We start from the raw sequence: 14,618 nt of genomic DNA on the forward strand, positions 1-14,618 counted from the left end.
AAATCATGTGCCATCAGCAAACATATCAAAGAAAAACAGGACATAACACAGCATCTGGCATGTATTTTAATTGTGTAGCTCTTGGTCGAAGAAACAAAAACTTCAAAACCAAGAGGAGCAAACAAATGTAACCAGAAAGACAAGATTTGAGCTTAAGCATTATTCCAGCCTTGAGAATAGTCTTATGTCATAAATAGTGCACCTGGTCGTAGGCGTGAGTAACAGAGAGTGACATCAATCAGAGGACGTTTCTGTTTTGTTCAAGGCAGGCATTGGTTCAGGCGATAAGAAAGCAGAAGAAAAAGGAAATGCATCCATCTCCAGCTCTTATGAGTTGCATCCATTCCTTACAGCACAAATGAAAAAGGTCTCGGTTGCATGAAAGCTAGAAAATGTTTAATCATAAATAATCGTCAAGGGTTTGCATACTAGTGCCTCCTGTGTCTCTCGTTCCTTCTGTCTTGTTCTAAAACTGTAGATAGAAATGGAAAAAATGAGCAAACTCAAGCGCATTACTCATAAAAACTGACACCTCTCAGCAAATAATATCAAAATATTAGCCTCAAATAAATACTTGGAGGGTAGACGGTTGATTTGCTTCATTATACAGCTAAAAATGCAACCTTGTGTAAAGCAATGGAAGTCAGGAACTTTAGAGGACTCATCTTTCAGTGTAGCACAGGCAGAATGATTGTCGTCCACAGTCAGGATTTGAAAGTGCTCAAACTAATCCTATTGATAGAGCCTGCACATTTCATTCTATCAAGAAAGAGACAACAAAAGAAAACAGTTTCTTTAAGAAAAGTGGAATCCTGGAGTCTTTCCTCTGCCTTGAAACTACATGAACCCAGATGTGTACACATCAGGCAAAAAGATGAAAGGAAAACATGCAATAAATAGACCCACAATCAGCATTAGTTAAATATTTAAAGAAACTGAGCACATTACTTGTTATTCAACTTTAATACAGTACATAGGAGCAATCAATACCTCATTGTTTTAATGACTGGCTCTGTTTAGCATAATTTAATATAGGATCCATTGTTCAGTTTATCTCTCTACTGCCTTCAGACAAAATGACATAATGAGTATTTAAACTGGAGTTAGGTCCTGGAACCAAATAGGGGTGATGCAAATGAATACAATGAATGACATCAATTTCACTTCAGGAGCTCAGCAGTATATAACTTCCTTTGTGCGATAAGGATCAGCATCTCAGCCTAAAGAAAATGTGTGTTTTCTCAACAACTGAAAGAATTACTTTCAATCATGATGCTGAAATGTTTATTTTCACAACACTACAGAACAGGGTGTGTGTTTAGCATTTAGATTTTTATCTCTGCCGACATATATGTTTACATGGAAGTATTGGGGAGTGATGAGCAAACTTTCTGCATTCCCATAAGCCTTGAGGTGGATGCTCGGGGGGTGGGGTGTTGGAGGCAGTATTACACAGGTGGAGCAGCAGGAGGACTGGCAGGCAGAGGGGAAGATGGGAAACTGTTGTTGCTTAAATAACGGAACAAAGTGTGAGGTAGTGTTGAGGAGATGAGGCCTCAAATGACGGCATGAGCGTACGTGGCGCAGCTCGAGTCACCTGTGTGAACTTGCTCGGACACACAGCTCCATTAGTGATGATGGTGTTGAGGACAGTGAACCATTCTAACCCCTTCCGTCAGGATTTAGAATTGCATGTATTTGCAAGTATGTATATACAGTATGTACTGTATTGCAATTTGTGCCAATGTGATGAAATGCTGAGAAGTGCATTCATTACACTCAAGGCATTGCATATATAGAGACACCGTATCTCAGCTCCATTTTGGAAACAGTGCCATGTTTATGTTACCATCACCTGACTCAATACATAAAGCTCCCAATTTCCCAGATACAAATCATGACATGTCTCAGGAACTAGTTGTGTATATGTTAGAGAACCAAGTGTGGATTTTTATTTAGTTTTTGATATTTTTACATATGGAGTCTATATTTAAATGTTAGTGGTAAAATTATTATAAAAAGATAACTCATAATATTGAAGAAAGTGGAAAAGGTATTATCCAGACTCTGTATCCACACCCAGACCCACCTTCAAATGTTTTGCTGACACACCAACAAAGAAATGTGGGCCATCACACGTCCTCCTCCACCTTCCAGTGGCGGAGGTCACTAATTTCACAATGACATTAGCATTTATCACTATTGTATGGTGAGAAACCAAATTATGTCCTGTTGATGTCATTTATTTTTCCAATAATTGACACTCACACATCGTTCACATTAATAAATAATATTTATTTTAAGGGTAGATATAGAAAAAAGTTGTCATATACAAGCAAAAAAGTCTTAAATCTGGGGGAAAAGAATAAAGTTAGGGGAAAAAAGTCTGATAAAAATATTTAAATAAAATTTAAGTCTGTCTAATTTAAATTAACTGAATGAAGAAACAGATATTTAGTGTAAACATGTAAAAAAAAAAAAAGACAAAATCATCAAATACACATTAGCTGTTGTATTACCTGTAACCTGTAACATTGATCGCGACAATAAAACACAGGTAGCATGATATGATGAGCTCTTTTTTATGAGAGTAAATCACACTTCTCAGCGAGCCCTTAGTGCCACCTGGTGTTGGCATGAGTGTAATTCCTGTCAATTGCATAAATTAAGTGACCTCAACAATTGACAAAAATATTGATTTTTTGGGGGGAAAAAGTGCTATTCAAGGACAAGGTTCAGTATATGGTGCAAATAAACACACTTTGTGGCTCCTGATATAAATAGCATTTAACTGAGGAGCAGGCAGAGAGCACAGATGGCAAGGACTGGAGTATTGACAAAGCTCTATCCATATCTATATGTCTACAAACGCCACCCGCCATTACTGTTAACATTACGTATGAAATACTATAGAGGTTCAAACGCAGCTATGCAGTTGAATGTTTACGCACAAACCACCCAGATATGCTAGAAACAGAGCAGGCATGGACGTGCATCAGTTGAGACAGCACATCTTAGCTCTGACAGGGGAGGCTGAGTACATATTAGTCAGAGAAATATAGAAAAGTGGGTCTAACAAGGTCTTAAAATCTCCTGCCTCAGCGTTAATGGACAGAGAGTGCTCTGGTGATTAAGCTTACACTCTGCTGTGGTTAGTGAACAGACCTGTCCACCTGAACACCCCCGCGCTTCAGTCCATGACTGGATGAAACCCGTTTTATTATGTTACATTCATCATTTACCTTTTTTTTGGGGGGGTCTGTTAAAGCAGGTGAGCTGACTCTCACCGAGAAATATACATGTTCAGGCAATTACAACCATCAAGTCGACATTAGAGGCTCAGAAGAGTAAACAGAAGAACCACAGCTTTGACAAAGCAACCAGCCACCAAGGAGCAACCATTTATATGACACACAGTTCCAGGTCTAGGTCTGTGTTGTCCAGGCGGAGCTATTCATCAGCTAATGTCCTGATAAGAGAGAACACACAGGCTTTGTGTGCACTTATGAAAGTCATACAAACATATAAATCCACATATTGTTCAGCCGCAGTTTCCACACAGACAAATAAGACCGATTCTAAATGTGAGGTTTCTAAATTTTCTCTAATTCCCTTCATGATTTTGCCACAGGTGAGTGTTAGACACCAACTGTAGAGAGTGAGCATCAGATTAAGTAACAAGAGTGATATGAGAGTGCATCAAATATGAAATATGTCCATAAGAAAACAGGTGATATAAATCTACAAGGTGAAAGAAAGCATATTAAGTTCCCATCCAACCCCTCTGCATCTACACACACACACACACACACACACACACAAACACACACACACACACACACACACACACACACACACACACACACACACACACACAAACACACACACACACACACACACACACACACACACAGACAGGTACACTCCCAGAGAGTAAGCATACCCTCTCCTGCCACGAGGTTTGATGTCGATGGGCTTGTTGGTGGCGTAGGGCGAGCCGTTGGAGCAGGCGTGGCGGTAACGGGCTATCTTCTCCAAAGATAGATAATCTGAGTTGACGGGCAAACTCATTTCAGCAGCGCCGTTAATACACTTTACACACACACACTGATAGAAGTGAGAGAAAGATGGAGAAGAATAGACTCCGTGTCTGTGATGAGGTCTGTGGGAGAGGAGGGGGCTCGAAATGGGTGAGGCTTGAATGCATAAAAAAGATGTGTGTGAGAGAGGGAGGGAGAGGAGAGAGAGAGAGAGAGAGAGAGAGAGAGAGAGAGAGAGAGAGAGAGAGAGAGAGAGAGAGAGAGAGAGAGAGAGAGAGAGAGAGAGAGGGGAGAGAAGCAAGGTGTTTAGGTGAGACAAACTAATTTGTCCTTTTATAACCTCAACAGTCAGTTTCAGTCACCACAGAGACCATTTTTGCACTTACTGTAATATAAAATGACTTATATTCAATGTAATTCAGGTACAACTCTATGACGGTTTTGCAGAAGAGTGGAAAATTGGCGTATGGTAAAGAAAAGCATAGTCAGTACGTAAACCTGGCGATGTTATCTTCTGTATTACAGCGGTACCTCTGCTTACGAAATTAATTGGTCCCCGGAAGAAATTACGAAGTAGAAAATTACGTAAGTAGAGACGCGTTTTCCATGCAAATGCCCTAATCCGTTCCAAGCCCACAAAAATTCCGACATAAATGTTTTATAAAGCATAAAAATGCATCAAAACATGTAACAAATACATGTTATGATTAGATTATTACACAATAAATGAGAGTTGTGCATAACGTAAAAAACAAAGAATAGAGTAAAGAATAATAATGACGGTCATTTACCTTTTAACTGCTGTCCTTATTGTTTTTTGCCCTCTTTGGTTCATCGCTCCTATCTCACGATGACGAACAACAGACTGAATTCCAGTCCTCCTTCTGAACTTCTCCAACCACCCACGCGATGCCTTAAACTCCTTAAACTTCCTTTTGTTTTAATAACGTGACGATTGTAGATGCATTACAGCCATAGTCTTTGGCGAGATCAACCAAACGCATCCCTTTCTCATGCTTTTCTATTATCTCTTGCTTTGTTTGTGTGGGCAAAACAACTCTTTTCTTCGTCTTTTCTTTTACTCTTTTCTCCGTCACTTTCTTAGGGTCCATAGTGAATACGTACTCAAAAAGTTATTAAATTGCGCAAAACTATCAGAAAACCTCACGTGCCAAATGCCGAGACACTCCATAAGCACCGTTCTAGCTCCACACAGAGGTGGAGTGGCATCCCTCTAAGCCAATGGGATGCCAGGAAGATACGTAATAGGTAATAGCCAATGGCAGAGCAGCTATGAGAATGTTGCGTTCAGGAACCTGTGGGAGATTCAAGTATCAGCCGATACTGTGTTTTTACATTACGCAAGTCGAAATTTCTTTCGTAAGTAGAGGTAATAATTTCCTGCTGAGAAATTTCGTAAGTAGAGACATTCGTAAGTAGAGGTATCACTGTATCTCTTAAAATTGTGTGAGAGCTCCAACTACGCCGGAATCAGCTTCCCTTCTCCAGACTGATTCAACTCATTAACACAGAAAACACGGATATAAAACCAAGCTACCAAACAAAAAGCTGAACACATTCAAAAGTGTTTCTTTTTCAATCTTGGTTTTCCATCTTTCTTGAGGAAAAAATGTTAAAATCTTCTTTGAATTGTGAGCGGTCATTCAAACACAGTTACGGGGTTTTACAGGAAATCGTGCTCTAAAGATGACAAAAAATGAGAAAAAAAATCATCCATTTGGTATGTATTAGGTTAGGAATATAAGCCAATAGAAGAAAACTGTAAAGCGTTAGTAAATGTTAACAGTAGATAAAATGTATGTCCCAAATTATAAGGTGAATGGTGGGATATAGACAACCAAGGATTAAATAAAATAGCATTTCACAATCTATTTCAGTCCATCAAGAGCACTAAGCCCCTTAAAGACTGGGCATTATTTTATAGAAATAAATACAAACTAAATGAATGAATGAATGAATCCTCGACCTGAGATGTAACAATTTACCACCACTAGGGGGCAGCAGACGACCAAAATACCCAACCTGGACCCACCAGCTGTGAAAGCCTGACAGATCGGCGTCACAACACTTTTGACCCTGTCAAACAATGGGTATGGCAGACAGAGCACGATTCATATTCTTTCAAATGGCATTTGCAGACATCCTGAATTATTTTAACCACTAAATCTCTTCACTCTTCTCATCTGACAGCAGGGGGCTCTGTAAGGAAAATGTAGATACAAGAACAGACTACCATCAGCAGTGCAAAGGCACCGAGCTGTGAATCTCTGTGGAGTTATGGCTTCTGCTCAGCACTGACAGAAGCAGCCAGCATGTGACAACAGCTCCTGGGTGGTCAAAAAAAAAAAAAAAAAAGCCTGTCAAAGTCATGGACACAACGACAAACACAACCCTCACACTGAACATTAGTACATTAGCACATCAGCACGCACATACATGTAAGAGCTGACTGAGGGCAACTATTACAATCTCTCTCACACACACATACACCACCTCAGCATGTACCCACAGCTGGGAAAGAATGCAAACAGATCAATACAGCATTGCATTACTCGAAATGTTCCATTGTCACACACGAGCAGCCCATAAAACCATGGATGTGTTTGCAGAGCTGCTGAGGCCGCTGCACGGTGTCAGCGGAGGCGACGAGCTGTGACAGAGCACCAGGTGACGGTGCAACTGTCGTCACTCCGTGTCCCTGGGGCTCAGAGACAGAAAACCAGAACCGCTCTTTCTGAACCATAAAACACGCACACAAGCTCGCCTTAGAAAATGTAGCTAAATGAAATTGAAGTACTTTGTTATTTACAAAGATATAAAAATCATGTCGATAAAAATATTAGAAAACACAAGAGTTTGTACTTAGCAGTAAAACTGCACCAATAAATTGTGTTATTCCAGGTTACGGTGCTAAAATACTAGTTCTAGACACAGGACCTCTTGGGTGTCTATGGCATCACCAACAGATCCTTAGGGGGCAGCGGGTGGAGGGGAAGGGGTGGATTTCTTTTCTTTGTCTAGCTTGACGTAGGGTAAAACATTCACAAGAAAGCCAGCAAACACTTTTCCAAGAAAAGAGTACGATAAGATCTAAATGTTTGCCATGTAGCATTCAAATGCTGGCATGGGTAACTTGCACATCTTTGGAGGGAACAGTTTATGTCACACTATTTGAAGTCAGGTTTGTAGCACTAGAGGAATAGAAATTACACATAGCAGAAAGTGTGGAGGTGGGATAAAAAGTGTATAAATGGCGAATTGGCTGTGTGACAACAGACAAAGGGTTTCTGGTATAACGTCATCTATTTCAAAGTTGTATGGAAAAATGGCTGAAGTATCAGGAATAAATTCATTGTTAGATGTATTTTGACTTGCGGACTTCATCGGGAGACACATTAAAAACATTTAAAAATGGTATGTATGAGGCAGGAAACAAAAAAATTTCACAAAGCCAGACAGAGTGTCCGACACAGAAAGGAGGGATTTGTGAATGACTGGCTGGGTCAGCAACCCCATCACAGGATTAGGGGACAATGCAGCTTGACAGATCGCAAACTGGACAGAGGTGGAGGGGAGATGGAAACGGTAGCATTAGGTAACTGGTAGTGAGGACATTTGAGAGACCGGCTGACAAGTTAAGTCAGCAAAATGTGAAAGAGAAAGGCCAGAGGGTAGAGACGGACACAGAAGAGCTGCCTGTCAGGGGAAGCTCAAGTCAACCTGCATTTATTATTTCACAATGTGGTTTTGGTGTTGATAGTGAAATAACGCGCGATAAAAACTGCTGTATTAAAGTCTATCATTGTGTCTTATTCATTAGTTGCTGCAATGCAGACACTGAGCTTTGATTCAGCGGTATTTTGGGTCACCGCAGAAGCAGGAGCACATTAAAACATGGTGACATTCACATAGCAACATCAGTGACCTTTTGTTTTTAAGAAAAACATTACAAAGGACTGTGAGGAATTCAGAGATCAAGGGATGATGGCATCATGTTCAGTTAAACTTGCAGCGAAGCAGAAAGTGACAGGGAGAAGTGGAGCTGATTGGCTCATCAGGACAGCAGGTTCATGCGAGCTAATTGTGCCGCATAACAAAACAACAGCAGCAAGATGGGGAAAAAAAAGGTATAAAACTGTAGCTTGATGCTCAAGATGGAAAGTAGGACTGCTGTTGGTTGTGTTTATGTAAATATGTGAAGACAAAGCATTAATGGAGCGGCTCAAAGCCGGTCAGCCTGCTGGAAAACAGATTCCTCGTGTGTCAAAGAGCAGGTCCTTCACCTCAGCTAAACTCAGACATCCTCTCTGCCTTCACAGTCCCTTCCTCAACTCATGTTTATAATGTGGTTGCCATGGCAACTCTGGACAGGTAGGGTCCTGTCAACCAATCGGTCTTCAGTTGCTAAGGGCACGAGGGCAGATTGCTTAATGAGAAAATGAAAATTACAGCAGGTTTCTAAGAGGGTCAAGAGATTGGAGGATGGGAGCAAATCAATGCGATCGACACTGATGACTTTATTTCAGGTTTAAAGGGTGACATGTTAACATACCCTCACAATGATCAACTCAATTTGCTGGACATGGCTGTATTTTTAAGATGAGAAATGAAAAATCCACAGGAGTTATGCATGTCCTACCAGTACTCTCCTTACATAACCAGCTGACTCACAGTCTGGAGCACAGACTTTGGAGACATGAACAACTGTGCGCCGACATATCTGACTACTGTAGTTTACCTTTTTTCCACAACCCATGCCAAGCATGTAACTTTAACACCCCATAGATTAAGATTTCACATGGCATGTCAAAATAACTGAGCAAATAAAAGACTGAGTGAAAAGTTTGCTCTGATTTCAGACTTCATGTGGCCTTTTCAGATTTTTTTGGGTGCATAATCTGCAGCGTTTTGTCCATTTTTATCCACATCTCTGAAATTCTGTGCAGGGAATAAACATGCAATTACAGTATTTATGTGCGTGGGACATTTGTGAACATCAAGATTGCTGACAAGTTGGATCAGGTTCTAAGTTCGTGCCAGCACTGTAGACTGTAGGCTACTTTTAAGAAAACTGTCACAAACTGCCTGTTTTTTCATTCATTCATTTGAAATACACACACACACACACACACACACACACACACACACACACACACACACACACACACACACACACACACACACACACACACACACACACATGCACACACATAAATAGAGAGAGACAGAGAGAGAGAGAGAGAGCTTGACTTTTGTTTCTTTTTTATTTGACCACCAGTCACAAGAGCGCATGAGAACCGATTTCAGAATATATCTAAGCCACAAAATGCAGACTGCATGCAGACTGTTTTGTTCCCTTGGAGCTGCAAAGAATGTCTTAGATTGGCAGCGAATTGGAAAAGGTCATGTAGTCTGTACTTAGCTTTGGGCAGTCGGCTGTCTGACTGACCAAACCTCACAAGTAAATGTTTAAAACCTGATGTGTTTTAGATTGAGGAAAAAGACATTTTCCCAAAACTCGAATTTGCAGTTTATAAAATATTTATACTATTGAAAAAAACAAAAAGTGTTTCAGCAATTCTTTAAAGGTGTGGAACTGGAATATTTGACATGTTTTCTCCATAAAATTTTTTAATTTTTGCATGTCTACATCATTATTAGAAAGATGAATGGATGATAATGGGATGCAGACACTCATGGTCCACACATTTTCCTCAATACACTCTTTTATTAAACACGTGGACACACACACACTTCAAGCTGTAGAGCACCACAAGCACATGGTGAGGCTAATAGGTTTAAATTGGCAGCAGTCCCAGTGATGTCAGAGTAATCCCTCATTAAAACCCTGATGACATCACCACTCTTGCAAGACTGTGCAAGAGCTGAGGCCACATGAGAATGAGGAACTTTGAAAAGTGTGTGTTTATTTAGGCGCTCTATGTTGTCTGTGTGTGTGTGTGTGTGTGTGTGTGTGTGTGTGTGTGTGTGTGTGTGTGTGTGTGTGTGCCCACATGCGCGCGTGTGTGTGTGAGAGGGGGAGGACTATCCTTGTCATCAGTGCCAAGGGTATCCTTGCTCCAGGTTTGTAGCTGATGCTATTCCACCACTCATGAATATAAAAACAACAATGAAAGTTTATAGAAACCTGCTGTCCCTGAATAATTGTCTCTACGATGAATTTAACTAAGAATCAAAAACACTTTGAGATATCAGCTGACGCTGACACATTCAAAAACGTTCTGTAACAGATCTAAAGCGTTAAAAAACCAACATTAAATGTTCAACAATCCTAAATCTATGAAGTTTACTAACTTTATGCTTAACTATTTGAAAAAAAAAATTCCACATATTTGAGAATAAATTCCAGCGCACGGATGGTGCGTACACAGAATGAGTCTGAATTCGATTTGCAACCATGGAAACTGATGGACAACAAAAGTACTTGAATTTCAAAAGGAACCACTTCAGTATGTGGATGCTAAGTGTAGAAATGTTATGAAAAATACTGAACAGCATATAAGATCTGCTTTAGAATGATGAATGAGCTTTTATAATTTGGAAAAAGTTGTGCAAATGTTGAAAAAAGATCATTGTCTGTATTCATTCCCTTCCTGCTGAGACAGTGTTATTCCACATCGTGCAATGCAAGAGTCTATCTTTCCGGATGGATTAAAAGTGTCACACTTTGGCCTGTGCAAGTGTATTTCCTTTAAGGAAGCAGTAGAATGGCATTCATATTATGTTGTCGTGTGCAGAAAAATACAGAGGAAGGTGACTTATATAGACTAAACATTTATGAACAAAAGCTTTGCTGGGCAGAGATTGGACAGGAAGTGGAACCCAAAGCACCAATGAAAACAGATCAAAAGAGAAAGTCAATTCACTAACAAACAATGAAATAAAACAAATGTTCAAGTTATTTCAGTTTATTCCAATTTTCATTTTAACTCCATAGCCACCTCTAAAATGCAGCAAGGACTTTGCCAAAACATAGTGAACAAACTCAGCTTGATAAGTCATTCACCTTCCCTTAACCTCACAGGTTTCTAGCAAGCAGTTGCTGTAATTATATCCCCATGTAAGACTTTAATGAAGCTAAATCCAGCAAGGTATGCCTGTATCACATGTGTTTTTATACGAGGGAACTCCCTCACTCCTCCATCATAAACCCTTTATAATCTGTCTGTAATATGCCTCCCCACAAACACACTCGTCATCGTGACAATCCTAATCACCGTCATCGTCACAAGCAATTCCCTCTTGAGAAGAACACGGTCGTCATCTTTCTTGGCTGCTAATGAGAGGTAATTCGCATATGCTTGAGATGTCGTGTAGTTTATGTCTGCAGCGTAAACCACAAGGGAGTTTTTTTCACTCATTGAGAGTGAAAAAAACTGTCCAAATCTATGAGGTTCAAGATTAACTTGTTGCCTTTCTTAAAGCAGCAAGCTGGAAATTCAGGCCAGAAGATTCCATCGACTCAATAGGGCCATAAATGCTCAGCAGCATGTACCCTTAGGTCTTACTGGATCTAAAACTCCAAGGCTTGACCTCCACATGTTTTTCTTTAAAACTCTATTCCCCACCTCCTCTTGTTTCATTCCTGTTGTTTTTAGCTGCAGCAAATAACCAGTGGCTCTAAGAGGGCTGCTTTGTTCCTGCAGGAAAGGACCTGGGCATGATAAAATCTGATGCAGGTTTTGTTTGGGTTGGATGATGACGCACACGGTTGCACAGCAGCACTTCAATTCACCAAGGAATGAGTGATGATATTTCCTCATTTCTTTGTTTTGCCTCTGAACCAACAGCAATATTTTAATGCCAGGAAAATAAGAATGAGACTTTGATCCACAGTAGTTCTTAAAACAACAGAGTTTTCGTTCTCTGACTGCCTGAATCCTTGCTTTAGCCTGTAAAGTTTCTACTTGTGATTTATGCTGACTGGATGTAAACAGCTATACCCTCGCTTTACGTCCTTTGTTTGCTGTGCTGTACTCTTATTGATCTGCCCATCTCGGGCATCTGTCCCGGAGAAGAACACAAAATTGAAAGCCCTATCTTGCAGCTGCAAGAGGGAAAGAGAGAGAGAGGGAGAGGGAGAGAGTGCAGGCTGAAATGCATAAAAGTGGAAGGCAAAGGTTGAATTTAAAATGAACGTGAGGTCAAATCTGCCTCAAGGCTTTACGTTTTTTCTATTACCTCCCATCCACAGACAGTGAGGTATCTTAGTTACTACTAAGACGACGACAATGACAATGATCAAGTTGACAAGACCACATAGAATAAAGAGGTGGTCATTATTATTCATCATAGACCACTATTTTAATTATGCTATCAGATCTCAGCGGTGTTAGCCTGCTGTTGTGAGCCTGTTCTCAAAGTGTGTCTGATGCTGAAAGGCAATAAAGACTAATGATGTTATCTTACAATGTTGTTCATTTGCCATGACATGTCATGTGATTTGTGGGATATATTTGCTGTACTGGAGAGCATGTGTGTGTGTGTGTGTGTGTGTGTGTGTTAAAACCACATTATGCATTAGGCAGAACAAACTAAGGAGGGAGTGGGTTTCAATAAGTAGCAGAATCCCAAAATAAGGAATCAAACAGCACCGATATGTGAAAGAAAAACTGGATGGAACAAATGGAGGGCGGGGAAAAGAACAGCCAAACTATAGCAGAGTCTATAGATTGTCAATAATGACTAATCCATTTTGTGCACTCAGACAAGACAGACAAGATGTCCTGCAAAATAGGTGTGAGATGCTATCCTCAAAAGCAGTTGTACTTGAGAGCCTCAAACATCAGTAAGAACTTTCCTCTTGTGCTTGGAATAACTTCCCAATCAATTCAGTGCTGCACTACCTCTTGGGAATGCAGGACTAACACAAGATTCAAGGTACTTTCATTGCAGACACACCCACACCCTGTGGATACAATTAATATGTTAAGAGCAAAAAGATTAAACAACCTTAAATTTAAAGACAATGGTAGGTGATGATGATGAACATGATAGCCTGGTGACAAATCCCACACGATTCATAAAATAGTGTAATATTTTAAATTAGAAAACATTCCTATAAATATTCCTATATATTGTTATGCTTCATTCCAAAACCATAAAAGCATTTTTTAACATCACCCAAAAGTGATAAAATAAAATCTATTATTTTAAAATTACGATTAATCACAGCCAATTATTGTCATGAACTTGGTTGTTTCAATGATAACTAGCGACAATCTTCTTCTTTTCCTTTCGGCTTTTCCCTTCAGGGGTCGCCACAACGAATAAATTGCCTCCATCTAACCCTGTCTTCTGCATCCTCTTCTCTCACACCAACTACCTTCATGTCCTCTTTCACTACACCCATAAACCTCCTCTTTGGTCTTCCTCTAGGCCTCCTGCCTGGCAGTTCAAAACTCAGCATCCTTCTACCAATATATTCACCATCTCTCCTCTGGACATGTCCAAACCATCTCAGTCTGGTCTCTCTGACTTTATCTCCAAAACCTCTAACATGTGCTGTCCCTCTGATGTACTCATTCCTGATCCTATCCTTCCTGGTCACTCCCAAAGAGAACCTCAGCATCTTCATCTCTGCTACCTCCAGCTCTGTCTCCTGTCTTTTCCTCAGTGACACTGTCTCTAGGCCAAACAACATCGCTGGTCTCACCACAGTTTTGTACACCTTTCCTTTCATTTTAGCTGAAACTCTTCTATCACACATCACACCTGACACTTTGCTCCATCCGTTCCATCCTGCCTGTACACGCTTCTTCACCTCTTTTCCACACTCTCCATTGCTCTGGACTGTTGACCCTAAGTACTTAAAATCCTCCACCTTCTTGATCTCTTCTCCCTGTAACCTCACTCTTCCACTTGGGTCCCTCTCATTCTCACACATGTACTCTGTCTTACTGCGGCTAACCTTCATTCCTCTCCTTTCCAAGACAAACCTCCACCTCTCTAGCTTCTCCTCCACCTGTTCCCTGCTCTCACTACAGATCACAATGTCATCTGCAAACATCAGAGTCCATGGAGATTCCTGACTAACCTCGTCTGTCAGCCTGTCCATCACCATAGCAAACAAGATAACTAGCGACAATAATATTAATAATTTCAAATTCAACTAGAAAATTACAAAACGAACACTTATATAAAAAAATCCATACCTTAAGAAAGACAACAATTGAAATATCTGTTTGAAAACTAAAATGTTGAAATAAAAAACTACATTTCCTTCTCCTGGCCTTCATTGAAAGGAAGCAGTTAGAAATACAATAATCAATATTTAGCAATTATCAGTCACCTGGAATTACACGTGTTCATACAAAAAGGTCCTACGTGTTATTTTACAACCTAAATCCCCATTCTGAGCCCAGAAAACCTCATAACATCCTACTGCTGCATGTACAGTTTAGTCTGCTTGGGAACAGAGGCTAAAACAAGTTAATAAATGAATACTGCTTTAAAACCGGACGGAAAAATGAAGTAAATAATAGATTGAATTATATTTAGTGTACACTACCAAATTAGAGGTAGGATCGGGCCTAA

At 40.2% G+C, this 14,618-nt stretch overlaps 1 protein-coding gene across 2 annotated transcripts in view; it reads right to left on the bottom strand.

The window, feature by feature from the left end:
* Positions 1-14,618, bottom strand: part of pde4d (phosphodiesterase 4D, cAMP-specific) — a 159,624-nt gene that overhangs the window by 28,076 nt on the left and 116,930 nt on the right. The window lies entirely within an intron of this gene.

This window comes from Antennarius striatus, chromosome 3 (genome assembly GCF_040054535.1).
Source record: "Antennarius striatus isolate MH-2024 chromosome 3, ASM4005453v1, whole genome shotgun sequence".
Lineage (NCBI taxonomy): Eukaryota > Metazoa > Chordata > Actinopteri > Lophiiformes > Antennariidae > Antennarius > Antennarius striatus.